Source organism: Balaenoptera physalus, assembly GCF_965194825.1.
Source record: "Balaenoptera physalus genome assembly, chromosome: 13".
Lineage (NCBI taxonomy): Eukaryota > Metazoa > Chordata > Mammalia > Artiodactyla > Balaenopteridae > Balaenoptera > Balaenoptera physalus.
Genome location: NC_138892.1, coordinates 58939037 through 58954558, shown reverse-complemented (window position 1 = coordinate 58954558; position 15522 = coordinate 58939037). Strand labels below are relative to the sequence as shown.

The 15522-nt window shown below is 36.0% G+C and overlaps 1 protein-coding gene across 6 annotated transcripts in view; it reads right to left on the bottom strand.

Moving 5' to 3' along the window:
* Nucleotides 1-15522, bottom strand: part of R3HDM2 (R3H domain containing 2) — a 146331-nt gene that overhangs the window by 114554 nt on the left and 16255 nt on the right. For 2 of the 6 annotated variants that reach the window (XM_082422224.1, XM_082422227.1), the window contains exon 2: nucleotides 7387-7506. The exons of the other annotated variants lie outside the window; for them this stretch is intronic. The gene's annotated coding sequence lies outside the window, so the exon portion shown is untranslated. The remainder of the gene's footprint in view (nucleotides 1-7386; nucleotides 7507-15522) is intronic. 6 annotated transcript variants of the gene reach the window in all.

Sequence of the window (15522 nt, the reverse complement as noted above, 5' to 3'; positions counted from 1 at the left end):
ATTAAATCACTTATATGTGGAATCTAAAAAATACAACAAACTAGTGCACATAAAAAAGAAGCAGACTCACAGATATAGAGAACAAACCAGTGGTTACCAGTCGGGGGGATGGGGGTGGGCAAGAGCAAGCAATATAGGGGTGGGAGAGCAGGAGGCAGAAACTCTTGGGTGTAAGATAGGCTACAAGGACATACTGTACAATACAGAGAATACAGCCAATATTTTGTAGTAACTGTAAATGGAGTGTAACCTTTAAAAATTGTATAAAAAATTAGTGTGTTATATATACTAATATGTAAGGAGTTTATTATTTTTAATAAATATTTAAATATTTTCTTAGTTTTAATTTCTAACACAGTAAATACTGGCAAATATAACCCCACATAAATAAAAGTTCTTTAGAGTCTGTAATAACTTTTTGAAGAGTTAAAAGGTCAGACACCCAAAATTTGAGAACTACTAATCTAAAATTTCCCCTGCCCCATTTGTCCTTCAAGGCTCTGCTCCTCCAGAAAGCCTTCCCTGAGAGCTTAGGTAAAGTTAATCTGCTACAGTTGCTTACAGTGGAGCACAAAAGACTACACTGGTTCATAGGCACTCAGTTAACTGTTGAATGAACAAGGCTAAGCTGAGGGCACATGCTGCCAAATATACATGTACGAAAACATTTCAAAGTTGTTATTTTGTATATATCCACCACGACTAAAACCTCTCTCTCAAATCTTGAAACAACTGCTGGTGGAAATGTAAACTTCATATATCTTTGGAAGGCATTTTTATAATGTCTATAAAAATTCCAAAGTATACACCTTTAGAAAATTATCTTACTGATATTACAAATATGCAAAATGACATATATACAAGGTTATTCATGCTGCACTATTTGTAACTGAGAAAAAATCAAAATGCCCTTTAATAGAAGAATGATAAACAATACATACATAGCCCATATAATACTGTACAGACATAAACAATAAGGAAATTCAACTTACAACAACACATATAACTTGATGTATGTGTAAGTAAGAAAACAGTAAGACACAGAACCATTTTTGTAAAAAGGAAGAAAAGAAGATACATACATATTTACATGTATGTGTATATTTTATGCTTATAAGCACACAGGATGCACAAAAACTGGTAATACTAGTTGCCCCTGGAAAGAGGAACTGACTGGTTTTCATTGTAGGAACAAGAAAACTTCTCTACTTTTTTCTATACTTAGAATTTTGTACCATGTAAATGTGATACCAATCCAAAAAGTAAATCTAAAAATATGTAAGAATCTTCATTTCACATAAAGAATAACTTCTCATCTTTCTTTTTCTAGCCTCAAAAAACGTCAATCCCCAATTTTTTTTTTTTTTTTTTAAGGAGGCAAGTGCTCTCTGCTCCATCTCCCATTTCTTTTTTTTTTTTTAAAGTATTTATTTATTTATTTATGACTGTGTTGGGTCTTCGTTTCTGTGCGAGGGCTTTGTCTAGTTGAGGGGGCCACTCTTCATCGCGGTGTGCGAGCCTCTCACTATCGCGGCCTCTCTTGTTGCGGAGCACAGGCTCCAGACGCACAGGCTCAGTAATTGTGGCTCACAGGCCCAGCTGCTCCGCGGCACATGGGATCTTCCCAGACCAGGGCTCGAACCCGTGTCCCCTGCATTGGCAGGCAGATTCTCAACCACTGTGCCACCAGGGAAGCCCCCCAATTTAAAAAAATTTTTTTTAATTTATTTTATTCAAGTATAGTTGATTTACATTGTTTTGTTAATTTCTGCTGTACAGCAAAGTAATTCAGTTATATACATACAATACATTCTGGTTTTTTATTATTTACCTTTATTATTATAATTATTTTTTACAATACATTCTTTTTCATATTCTTTTCCATTATGGTTTATTGCAAGATATTAAATATAGTTCCCTGTGCTATACAGTAGGACCTTGCTGTTTATCCATCCTATATATAACAGTTTGCATCTGCTAATCCCAAACCCCCAATCCATCCCTCCCCCTGGCCCTTGGCAACCACAAGTCTGTTCTCTATGTCTATGAGTCTATTTCTGTTTTGTAGATAGGTTCATTTGCGCCATATTTTAGATTCCACATGTAAGTGATATCATATGGTATTTATTTGTCTTTCCCTTTCTGACTTACTTCACTTAGGATGATAATCTCTAGCTGCATCCATGTAACTGCAAATGGCATTATTTTGTTCTTTTTTATGGTTGTGTAGTATTTCATTATATACATGTACCACATCTTCTTTATCCATTCACCTGTCAATGGACATTTAGGTTGTTTCCATGTTTTGGCTATTGTGAATAGTGTTGCTATGAACATAGGAGTGCATGTATCTTTCTGAATTATAGTTTTGGCAGGGTATATTCCTAGGAGTGGGACTGCTGGATCATATCACCATACACACAATGGAATATTACTCAGCCATAAAAAAGAATGAAATCCTGCTATCTGCAGCAACATGGATGGACCTAGAGAATATTATGTTAGTGAAATAAGTCAAAGAGAGAAAGACAAATACTGTATGATAACACTTATATGTGGACTCTAAAAAAATAATACAAATGGGGGGTGGGGGAGGGTTGGATTGGAAGTTTGGGACTAGGAGATGCAAACTATTATATATAGAATGGATAAACAATGAGGTCCTATTGTATAGCATAGGTAACTATATTTAATATCCTATAATAAACCATAATGGAAAAGAGTATGAAAAAGAATATATATTCATATATACCTGAATCACTTTGCTGTACACCAGAAACTAACACAATATTGTAAATCAACTATACTCCAATTAAAAATAAAAAATAAAAATAAATAAAAATTAAAAATAATACAAATAAATGTAATGCAAAACAGAAACAGACTCACAGATATAGAAAACAAACTAGTGTTTACCAAAGGGGAGAGGAGCAAATTAAGGGTATGGAATTAAGAGATACAAACTACTATATATAAAATAGATAAGCAACAAGGATATATTGTATAACACAGGGAATTATAGCCATTATGTTGTAATAACTTTTAATTGAGTATAATCTGTAAAAATACTGAATCACTATGCTGTACACATGAAACTAATAAAATACTGTAAATCAACTATATGACAACTAAAAAAAAGAAAAGGATTTCCCCAGTGGTCCACTGGTTAAGAATCCGCCTTCTAATGCAGGGGATGCGGGTTTGATCCCTGGTTGGGGAACTGAGATTCCACATGCTGTGGGGCAACTAATCCTGTGTGCCACAACTACTAAGCCTGCACACCTCAACTAGAGAGCCCCCGTGCCACAAACTACAGAGCCCACATGCTCTGGAGCCCACGTGCCACAACTACAGAGCCCGGGCGCCGCAACTAGAGAGAAGTTTGTGTGCCACAATGAAGAGCCCACACGTTGCAAAGAAAGATCCCGCGTACTGCAACGAAGAAGATCCCACGTGCCGCAACAAAAGACCCAATGCGGCCAAAAAAAAAAAAAAAAAGATACCCACTATGAAGCCTTTAAATTAACTGTGTTAAGTGGTTAACTAGTGATTTTAGGGTAGGGTCAGTATCTTCACCTTTTACCTTGTATACTTTTGAATTATTTAAATTTCTTACAATGATTACATATTACTTTCGCAATTTGAAAAATGCAAATCTGTAAGACTGAAGATACGGAACTTAAAAATCTACAGTCCTGACTTTGAATTAGACATGTTGATATGAACTTGTGATACACTTTCTTTCAAAAAAAAGATACCATTTTCCTAACCTTGTTCACTAAAAACAGCAAGAAACACTGAACAACCCACTAAGCAATGAGTATCTCTTGCACCCAGACTGTGGCCTCTAAACATCATTTCCCAATAAAGGGGCAATGGCTGTTAGATGCCCAGGAATGGAAATGTAAAAGAGGATCTCAGAGTATCAGGTCAGGCCAGAAAACAAAGAAACAATCAAAGACTAGGAGGATCATACCAAGAGGACACTGCAGGGAATTCCCTGGTGGTCCAATGGTTAGGACTCCATGCTCTCACTGCCAAGGGCCCGGGTTCAATCCCTGGTTGGGGAACTAAGATCCCACAAGCCACGCAGCATGGCCAATAAATAAATATATTAATTAATTATTTACTTTTTAAAAAAAAGGACATTGGAGCCAACTTGAAGAGGTTCCCATTTGCCATTATCAGTTAATCAGTGAGATATCAATAAGAATAAAAAAAGAAATTGACTGAAACCCATAAATATATTTAAATTGGTGAGTTCATAATGACAATTTTAAAAAAAACTAATCAGTCACCTTTGCAGGATGTTAGTGAACAAATTCATTATTTTGAAAATGGCAATGACTGTTAATTAAAATAAAGACTCAAAGCATTTGTCTCACCTTTCCTGTACAAGATATACCTGAAAGTAACCAACTAAGTGATGAGGGAAGTATCTCTTTACAAAAGTATTCCACCTAAAATAAATTTTAAAATAATACTACTTCAATATCACCATTCTGTAATCACTAATGAAATTCAATAAAGGATGTAGACAATGATCATCAATGACTGCTGACATCAATGAAAATTAGACTAACAGACATCACACACTTCCTCCTAATGGAACTACACTATAAAGTATTCAAGCCAAAAACACTGAATCTGAATCTGATCAAGTCTCTAGATATAACTGCCCATTTGAAGGAAATACAAAGTACAGAGAAATATGTTAAATGACACCACTATGATGTCAATCACCAAATCCACTTGTGGGAAGCTACTGGACAGATAACCCAGATTCTTCAACAAATACACCGGGGAAAGAAAAAAAGGAGAGGGGAAATTTTTCAGATTAAATGATTTTTAAAGATATATCGACCAACTACAAGATACAGATTTTATTTGGATCCTATTTTAAACAAACAGGCTGTTTAAGAAATATGATACAATCAGGGAAATATGAACACCAGATATTTAATATTAAGGAATTATTGTTAATTGTTTTAGAACTGTAAATGGTATTGAGGGACTTCCCTGGTGGCACAGTGGTTAAGAATCCACCTGCCAATGCAGGGGACACAGGTTTGAGCCCTGGTCTGGGAAGATCCCACATGCTGCGGAGCAACTAAGCCTGTGCGCCACAACTACTCAGCCTGCGCTCTAGAGCCCGCGAGTCACAACTACTGAGCCCACGCGCTGCAACTACTGAAGCCCACGTGCTGCAACTACTGAAGCCCACGCACCTAGAGCCTGTGCTCCACAACAAGAGAAGCCACCGCAATGAGAAGCCCGCTCACCGCAATGAAGAGTAGTCCCCGCTCACCATAACTCCAGAAAGCCCGCGCGGAGCAACGAAGACCCAACACAGCCAAAATAAATAAATAAATAAATAAAAATTTAAAAATAAATGGTATTGATATTATGTTTTTTTTAAGTCCTTATTATTTAGGGTATATACTGAAATATTTAGGGGTGAAATAATACATCAGATTTCCTTCAAGATAATCAGGAAAGGGGAGCCCAGTTCAATTCCTACCTCATCCCTACCTTTCTATATAGATTCCTCTCTTCTTTTCTTTTACATCTGTTTGTGCTGCACAATTAAATGTAACTAAATTCTACAGCATTCCATCTATAATACAGAATCTAATCCATTATATCTACTGTTGTTTTGTTCAAGTTTTATCTCCACCACTAGCCAGCAAGGTCTTTTAATGCACACAAAAAATTTTTGATCCCACAACCCTAGAATGGTGCTAAGCCTTCTAATGGTCCTAAGTACCTAATCTGACACTCAAGGTGTCTCTGAAAAACCCTGGGACCTACGGAAAAATGCAATATTCTTCCTTGTCACCCCAAGGGCTACTTTGTGCTAAAATTTAAGTTTTAACCATAGTAAAAGCATATAATATTATCTTATTCAAATTTAACAGGGGTTCCTTTTATAACATCAAAATGCTAAGTCTTCAGCAAGTTAGGGCAAGCTAATAAGCACAAGCTTTTCCTCCCAGAGTTCAAATGGGAACTTGAGTATTTATACTCTTTCGCAGAAACAAAATTATACATTACTAGGTTTAAATAGAAATTTTATTATCTAAGTGATTGATTAAATACACTGAAGTTATTTAATAAAAGCTTCAGCTGTAATGTAAAAAGAGAGCTTACCCAAAGAAATAGTCACAAAGTCCAGGAAAAAAAGAACTCACTACCTAACTGGCAACCAGTAGCACTGGAGAACAAGTCTACTGGAGTACTTACAAGTTTTAAGAGTTGATTTATAGCCCCTTTATCCTTTAAAAAAAAAATTTTTTTTAATAAATAAATTTATTTATTTTTTACTGCACTGGGTCTTCGTTGCTGCGCGCGGGCTTTCTCTAATTGAGGCGCGCGGGCTTTCTCTAACTGTGGCGAGCAGGGGCTACTCTTCGTTGTGGTGCATGGGCTTCTCATTGCGGTGGCTTCTCTTGTTCACAGGCACTAGGCACATGGGCTTCAGTAGTTGTGGCACACAGGCTCAGCAGTTGTGGCTCGCAGGCTCTAGAGCTCAGGCTAAGTAGTTGTGGCGCACAGGCTTAGTTGCTCCGTGGCATGTGGGATCTTCCTGCACCAGGGATCGAACCCATGTCCCCTGCATTGGCAGGCGAATTCTTAACCACTGGGTCACCAGGGAAGCCCCAAATACGTTTTAAAATAATTGATTTTTTCCCTCTAATCATAAAAGAAATCCATGTTATTTATAAATAGAGATAAACAAAAAAGAAAATAAAAACCATCTCACTACCTCCTTCATAACATTTTGTCTTACTAAACAGTAAGTCCTTTGAGGGCAGCTCACTTCCCCAAGCAACACAGGAAATTGTGTTCTACAGCTCTCTACGGAAGCCCTAAGGGGAAGGAAAGAGGAAAAACCCATGGGCTTAATTCAATGAGAGCAACACGTAGATTTGTCTTTCAGTTTTTTTTACATTTCACCATTTATATAAATCCAGGGTCAGAAAAAAAAAACTTACATTCCACTCTTATGGAATTTTCTTGGTTTATAATAATTTGGGGGGCATTTTTTCCAGTGTCCTCAAAATTTCTTACTATAGCAGCAGCAAAGTCTTACACTTCGAATTGGCAAGTCGGGTAGTAAACATTTCATATTCACTCTGTGTAAAGTCTGTGTCTATTTTAACTTATATTTAAATTAGTTACTCAAAGTACCATTCCATTTATCTGTTATTTCTTATGTTGAGGTCCTACCCAACTCCGTCAACAGATTTTTCTTATTTCATGTAGTTAAGTGTACACTGAATAAGTTTCTCCTCAAAATATCCTACACTAGTCTGAATCTACACATATGCAAAACAATTCTGGTGTCATGAAATTCACCCACAAGTACCCAACTGTAATGCTCACCTGATCTCTAACTCAGATGTATTGCCTCATCCATCCAGGCGAAGTATAATAACTGTACTTATCAAGCATAATTTGAAGAGACACTGGAGAAAGCAGAGTAGATAGCCTCCAGCAATTCACCTAGGAGGGGAAAAAAATTATCCCTTTCACCACCCAGTCTAGGCTCTAACAAGTTTTCAGCAACAGTCAAATAAAATTCTCAGAACAGTTTTGACTTTTCACTGGACTCTGTGTCTTAATTAAGCAGTCTGAGTGACAGTGCAAAAATTAATTTGAAGCTACTTTTCTTCTTCCTTACTCCAAAAAGCCAAATATTGTCTGTCCTGACTATTCAAATCCCCAGAGGTTTCAATTCTGCAGGAGCTCTACATGGTTCTAAATTTAGCCAAGTAATAGAAATAGTTGGAAGGCATGCAATTCATTTTAATATCTGCACCTCTATGTTGCCAGGAAGCTAATTTTTAAAGTAGTCTTAGAGCAGTCATCCACATAAAAGAACAAATATATAAGCCATGTAATCAACTGATAGGTTAGTAATTGTGTTAATTAAAATATTACCTATAACTTCTGTAAGTGACCAACATCACCCCTCTGAAAATATATTCTATATTTCTTACACAGGGATAGAGTTTTAAATATTTCAACAAAACATGGGACTTCCCTGGCAGTCCAGTGGTTAAGACTCCGTGCTTCCAACGCAGGGGGCATGGGTTTGATCCCTGGTCGGGGAACTAAGATCCCGCATGCCGTGCTGGTGCAGCCAACAGCAACAACAAAAACACGTTAATAGCAAATCACTTTCCCTACAGCTTATTTATGTTTCTACTTCAAAGGAACACATAGATAGGTTTAAGGAGTTTCACCTTCAATGCAAAATGTTTTTGTACACTTTGCTATACAGCACAAATCAGCACAACATTGTAAATCAATACTTCAATAAAAAAAAAAAAACCAAGGGGGGAAAAAAGTTTTTGTAGAAAGGACTGACATGTCTCATTTCACGTAGAGTCCCAGAGCAGGACATTCTCAAGCTGTTGGACCATAAGTGACCAGGGTGTACCAGATCCCAATTCTAAGGCTAAATCTAGTTTGGATTTTCTAAAACATCAGGCCTCATAAGGAGCCATAAAACCATACTCCAGCATAAATGTTCAATACAATAAACACCCTAATTTCATGTCAGTTTCCTAGACTGCATTCACAGATCAATGTGTAAAACATATGTGCAGATGAATACAAGATGCAGGTTCAAAGCACAAAGTATAAAAGACCTGGATTAGAACTTTCCCTATCTAAGGAGATTTTAATTCAGAGAGCTGAAAATAACAAAGAGGGAAACAACTCAAGTGACTATACCACAGAAAGAAAAAGCCTGGATTACATAAGAGTAAGAAGGATACGAATACTTATTTTCACCTTCACATGTCACCACTAAGTTAGGAGAAGAAAAAACAATACAATGCCAATTTTCTGCACAACATCCCATCTCCTATGGCAAGTCATCAGCACTGCCTATATATAACTCACTTCATTCTGAGAAGTAATTCAATTTAGACACTTTATTATCAAATAATTCTGAGAAGACATAGAAGGGTCTTAGATCTGGAATCCACTCTTATTTTTTGTCCTGGAAATAACTGATCCCATAAAGATAGCAAAGAATAGATAATTAAGAATGAGAAGCAGTTCCCCTTTAAAGGAACCATTCCCCACTAAAGGTATCAGGGTTCCTTGCAGAAGTGACTGATTCCAGGTTTGTAAAGTACAAAGCGAGCCCAAAATACCTTGTTGTGCCAGGATGTAAGGAAGTCCTCAAAACTCGACTGGGACAAGTCAAAAAGACATAGGAGTTAGTTTGAAGGGGCTCCCACTGACCAAAGTGACGACAATTGTTGCATGTATAATACTAAGTATTGTCAGTATTTTTTTAAGTGCTTTTCCTTATTGGAAAAAAAAAATGGAAAAGAACAAAAATACACATACACACAAACTCCAAAGCTCTGAAATTAAGCATTAACAAACCAGGTTCATGATATATGATCAGTATCCAAAAACCCAACTATAAACAATGCCAAGCAGTGCTCCTCAGTATTATTTTTACAATTGTTAGTCATGTTAAGCATCAAGAAAAAGAAAACACATCATTGCACATTACAGCCAACCCCCCCGCAAAAAAGGCTAAAATTTTGACACTAGAGAATTGAATAATGTTTGATGCTATACCACAAACAGCTTCTGATGTATATCCAATGTGAAAAAGTCTTTACACATATATGACATATTTTTTATATTGATAAAGGATTGTAACATATTGAATTTTTTAAAATACCAAATCTATAGTGATCCTCAAAAACAAAAAACGGGAGAAATAAAGTTCTTCTTTGTAGAATAACGCCAACTAGTAAATGTAGAAGGAATGACAGACTCAACATTTTGCAACCACCAATGTAATAACTAATTCAGACAAGGATCATCAACGAATGTTACCACCACTAGGCAAAACGCAGAGGAAAAGAAGAGTCATTCCATCTTAACAGTATCATCCCACAGATTGTTCTTAATTACAAAGGGAAAAAGGCACCTTTACAAAGAAGAAAGGTAGCCTATATCAACTTATCTAAGTGACCAAACTTATATCACAATAAGCACACAATACCTAAATAGTATTCTTGCCAAAAATATTTAATCTGAACCTAATCATGACAAATCCAAATTGTGAAATATTCTTCAACACAACTGGCCTGAACTCTTCAAAAATATCAATGACACGAAAAACAAAAATAGAACTGCTCTGAATTAAAAGGCTAAAACAATATGAAAATTAAATGTAATTCATGATACTTGAATAAATCCAGGATTGGAAGGACAGCTATAAAGCAATATCTCAATTATTGAGATGATGGAGGAAATCTGATTATAGACTATAAATAATTACATATCACTGTAAAATATTTAAATGTGATAATGAGTTTGATAACAGTATTATACTAATATAGGAAAATACCTTGTTCTTAGGTGATATATACTTAACAAATTCTGGGTGAAGATTCCTGATGTGTGTAATTTCCTAATACAAATTCCTAATACACAATAAAAAATAATGTATATATGTATAGGGAGGGAAGGGAGAGAGGTGGAAAGTGAGGGAGAGGGGGAAAGTGAGAAAGAGAGGTAGAAAGTGAGAGACAGAGAACGAGAGAGAGGGAGGGAAGGGGTAAAGAAAGAGTGTAAGAGCATAAATGTGACAAAATATTCAATAAATATTAGGTAAAAGTCATATTGATGCTCATTGTATCACTCTTTCAACTTTTCTATAGGTTTGGAATTCTTCTACATAAAAACATGGGGGTGAAAAATAACAAGCAGCAACATTAACCCAAGCTCTTGGCTATCCAGTATAAATTTTGCTGTGTCCTAAAAGCAATTCCAGGTGATGATTACAAGTGCAGACTTCAGCATGAAACTGGGTTATGTTCTGGCTGCATGATGATGGACAAATAACCTAACCTAACCTCTCTGCAATGGTCTGAATGTGTCCTCTCAAAATTTATATGTTGAATCCTAACCCCCAAACATGATATTAAGAGGTGAGGCCTTTGGGGTGGTTAAGTCATGAGCTTACTGCCTTATAAAAAAGGTTCCAGAGAGATTCCTAGCTCCTTTCACCATGTGAGGACACAGTAAGATGCTGGCTATTAACCAGGACAAGGGCCCTCAGCAGAATCTGACCATAGTTGATCTTGGACTATTCAGCTTCCAGAACTGTGAGAAATAAATTTTTGTTGATGAGCCACCCAGTATTTTGTTATAGCAGTCTGAACAGATTAAGTCACTCCCTAAACCTCAACTGTAAATAGGGATAATACAGTACTACTCCATAGGGACTATCTTCTGAGGATTAAATGATCTAATATGTCCTATTATTATACTTCTGTGATATCACATTCTTTGTTCACTTAACTGCCCTGTAAGTACATGGGGAGACTGGACCAATTTTTAGCCTTTCTCTGACTTGGCAACTAGCTTATAAGCTATAATAACTTTATTAAAATTTTGTGAATTGCCAAATATATCCAAATTCAAATAAAAGAATTAAAATGCATTCCATCTAAGGACCAATAAAAATAAATCCACCATTAGCACAAATGACAGAGCTAACATACTCTAAAGTACCTGTCAAAGCAGTAGCTTTTCACAGCTTACATTTGCTCCTTCCTCAAAATAATAGAGGGTCACCTGTCACGAACAGACACAGGCTGCCTTGGTCCCAAAAATGTCAATCTTTACATTAAAATCCAATGCCCTCAGGCCAGAAGTGCCTCTTACATTCTGGAATTTCCTGGGGCTTCATGTCAGCTCTCTTATCACTCTGTAAGTTTGCCCTGCATGATCCCATTTCCTATCATGGACTGAACACCCTTCATGTACAGAGTACTCCAAAAACCTAAATACCCCTGCTTCTCTGTAGAGCTCCAGATTCATTTAGACAACTAGCTGCTATACATTTTCCAAAAGTGAACTTTACCAACACTCCTCTAAGCCGAAACCTGCATCCCCCTTTTTTAGTGATATAATTGACATATATTAGCTACAGGTATACAACATGATTCAATATATGTATATACTGTGAAATAATCACAAGTCTAATTAACATCCATCACCAGACATATTCACAATTTTTTCCTTGTAATAAGAATGTCTAAGATCTTCTCTGCTAGCAACTTTCAAATATACGATACAGTATTTACTATAGTCTCCATGCTGTACATTTCATCCCCAAGACTTATTTATATACGTGTGTGTGTATAAACATATATATGTAACTGGAAATTTGTACCCTTTTGTCCACCTTCACCCATTTCAGCCATCCCCCACTCCCTGCCTTTGGCCACCACCAATCTGTTCTCTGTAGCTGTGAGATTCCACATTAAGTGAGCTCATACAGTATTTGTTCTTCTCTGACTTATTTCACTTAGCATAATGCCCTCAAGGTGCATCTATCTAATCTATCTATACTGTCACAAATAGCAGGAGTTCCTTCTTTTTCCTGTATGTGTGTGTGTGTGTGTGTGTGTGTGTGTGTGTGTGTGTGTGTCTGTATACAGCCATATTTTCTTTATCCATTAATTCGTTGCTGGACACCTAGGTTGTTTCCATGTCTTAGCTACTGGGAACAATGCTGCAATGACATCAGGGTGCAGGTATCTCTTCAAGATAATGATTTCATTTTCTTCAAATATATATCCAGAAGTAGGACTGCTGGGTCACATGGTAGTTCTATTTTTTTAATTTCTTGAGGAACTTCCATACTGCTTTCCATAGTGGCTATCCCCATTTACATTCTCACCAACAGTGCACTAGGGTTCCCTTTTCTCCACATTGTCACCAACACTATCGCTTATCTTTTTGATAATAGCCATTCTAACAGGTGTAAGCTAACATCTCATTGAGGTTTTGATTTGCATTGTCCTGATGATTAGTGATGATGAGCACATTTCCATGTACCTGTTAGCCATCTGTATATCTTTTTTGGAAAAATGTCTATTCAGTTCCTCTATCCATTTTTTAATCAGATTGGTTTTTTTCCTATTGAGTTGCATGAGTTCTTTATACATTTCAGGTATCAACCCTTTTTCAAATATATGATTTTTTTGAAGTACAGTTTATGTACAATATTATGTAAGTTACAGATGTACAATATAGTGATTCATAATTTTTCAAGGTTATACTCCATTTAGTTATTATAAAATATTGGCTATATTCCGTGTTGTACCATATATCCTTGTAGCTTTTTTTATATATAATAGTTTGCACCTCTTTCGAATATATGATTAGTAAACATTTTCTCCCATATAGTAGGCTTTTTCATTTTGTTGATGGTTTCCCTTGCTGTGCAGAGATTTTTAGTTTGATATAGTCCCACTTATTCATTTGTGCTTTCGCTGTCTTTGCTTTTGGTGTCAAATCCAAAGAATCCCCAAGACTGATGTCAAGGAGCTTACTCCCTATGTTTCTTTCTACAAGCTTTATGGTTTTAGGTCTTATGTTCAAGCTTTTAATCCATTTTGAGCCATTTTTTGTTTCTGGTGTAATATAGTAGTCCAGTTTTCCCAACACCATTCATTGAAGAGATTATCCTTTGCCTATTGTTTGTTCTTGGCTACTCTGTCATAAATTAATTGACCATGTGTGCATGGGTTTATTTCTGGGCTCTCTATTCTGTTCCATTAATCTATGTATCTGTTTCTATGCCAATACCATACTGTTCTGATTACTATGGCTTTGTAATATAGTTTGAAATCAGGACGTATCATACCTTCAGTTTTGTTCTTCTTTCTCAAGATTTCTTTGGCTATTTGGTGTCTTTTGTGGTTCCACACAAATTTTAGGATTGTTTGTTCCCTGTGAAAAATGCGACTGGAATTTTGATAGTGATTGCATTGAATCTGTAGATTGCTTTGGGTGGTATGGACATTTTAACAGTATTAATTCTTCCAATCCATGAGCAGAGAGTATCTTTCCACTTATTTGTGTCTTCTTCAATTCCTTTCACTGATGTCTTATAGTTTTCAGTGTACATGTCTTTCACCTCCTTGGTTAAACTTATTCCTAGGTATTTTATTCTTTATGCTACAATCGCAAGTGGAATTATTTTTTAAATTTCTCTTTTTGATAGTGATTAATGTATAAAAACACAACTGATTTCTGTATATTGATTTTATATCCTGCAACTTTACTGAATTCATTCATTAGTTCTAACAGTTTTTGGTGTAGTGTTTAGGATCTTCTATATATAATATCATGTCATGTCATCTGCAAATCTTCTTCCTTTCTGATCTGAATGCCTCATTTCTTTTTTTGCCCAACTGCAGTGACTAGGACTACCAAAATTATGTTGAATAAAAGTGGCAAGGAAAAGCTTTCAGCTTCAGTTGAGTTTAATGTTAGATGAGGGCTTGTAACATATGGCTTTTATGGTGTTGAGGTACATTCCTTCTATACCCACTTTTGTTGAGTTTGTTTGTAATGCTTTTTCTGCACCATTGAGATGACCATATGATTTTTATCCCTCATTTTGTTAATGGGGTGTATCACACTGATTGACCTGCAGATGTTGAACCACCCTTGCATCCCTGAAATAAATCCCACTTGATTATGGTGTATGATCCGTTTAATGTATTGTTGAATTCAGTTTGCTAATATTTTGTTGAGGATTTTTGCATGTATATTCATCAGGGATACTGGCCTGTAATTTTCTTTACTTGTAGTGTGTCCTTGTCTGGTTTTTGTATCAAGGTTATGCTAGCCTCATAAAATCAATCTGGAGTTTGAGAAGGATTGGTATTAGTTCTTCTTTAAATGTTTGGTAGAATTCACCAGTGAAGCCACCTGGCCCTGGACTTTTGTCTGTTGGAAGGTTTTTGATAACTGATTCAATCTCTTTACTAGTACAGGCATACCTTGGAGATATTGCAGGATCAGCTCCAGACCACTGTAATAAAGCAAATATCGAAACAAAGCAAGTCACAAATTTTTTGGCTTCCCAGTGCATATGAAAGTTATGTTTAGACTATATTGTAGTCTATTAAGTGTGAAATAGCATTATGTCTAAAAAAAAAATGTACATACCTTAATTTTAAAATATTTTATTGCTAAAAAATGCCAAAACAACATAATAGTAACATGGAAGATCACTGATCACAGATCACTGTAACAAAAAGTAATGAAGAAATCTGAAAAATGACAAGAATTACCAAAACGTGACACGGAGACACAAAGTAAGCAAATGCTGTTAGAAAAATAGGGCTGATAGACTTGATCAATGCAGGGTTGTCACAAACCTTCAATTTGTAAAAATCACAGCATCTGTGAAGCGCAATAAAGCCAAGCTCAGTAAAATGAGGTATGCTTCTAATGGGATTCCTCAGATTTTCTATTTCTTCATGACTTAGTCCTGGTAGGTTGTATGTTTCTAGGAATTTATCCATTTCTTCTAGGCTGTCCAAGTTGTTGGCATATAATTGTTCACAGTAGTCTCTTGAGGTACCAGGTGTTAACATCTCCTCTTTCATTTCTGATTTTATTTGAGTCCTCTTTTTTCCTTGGTGAGTCTAGCTACAGGTTTGTCTATTTTAT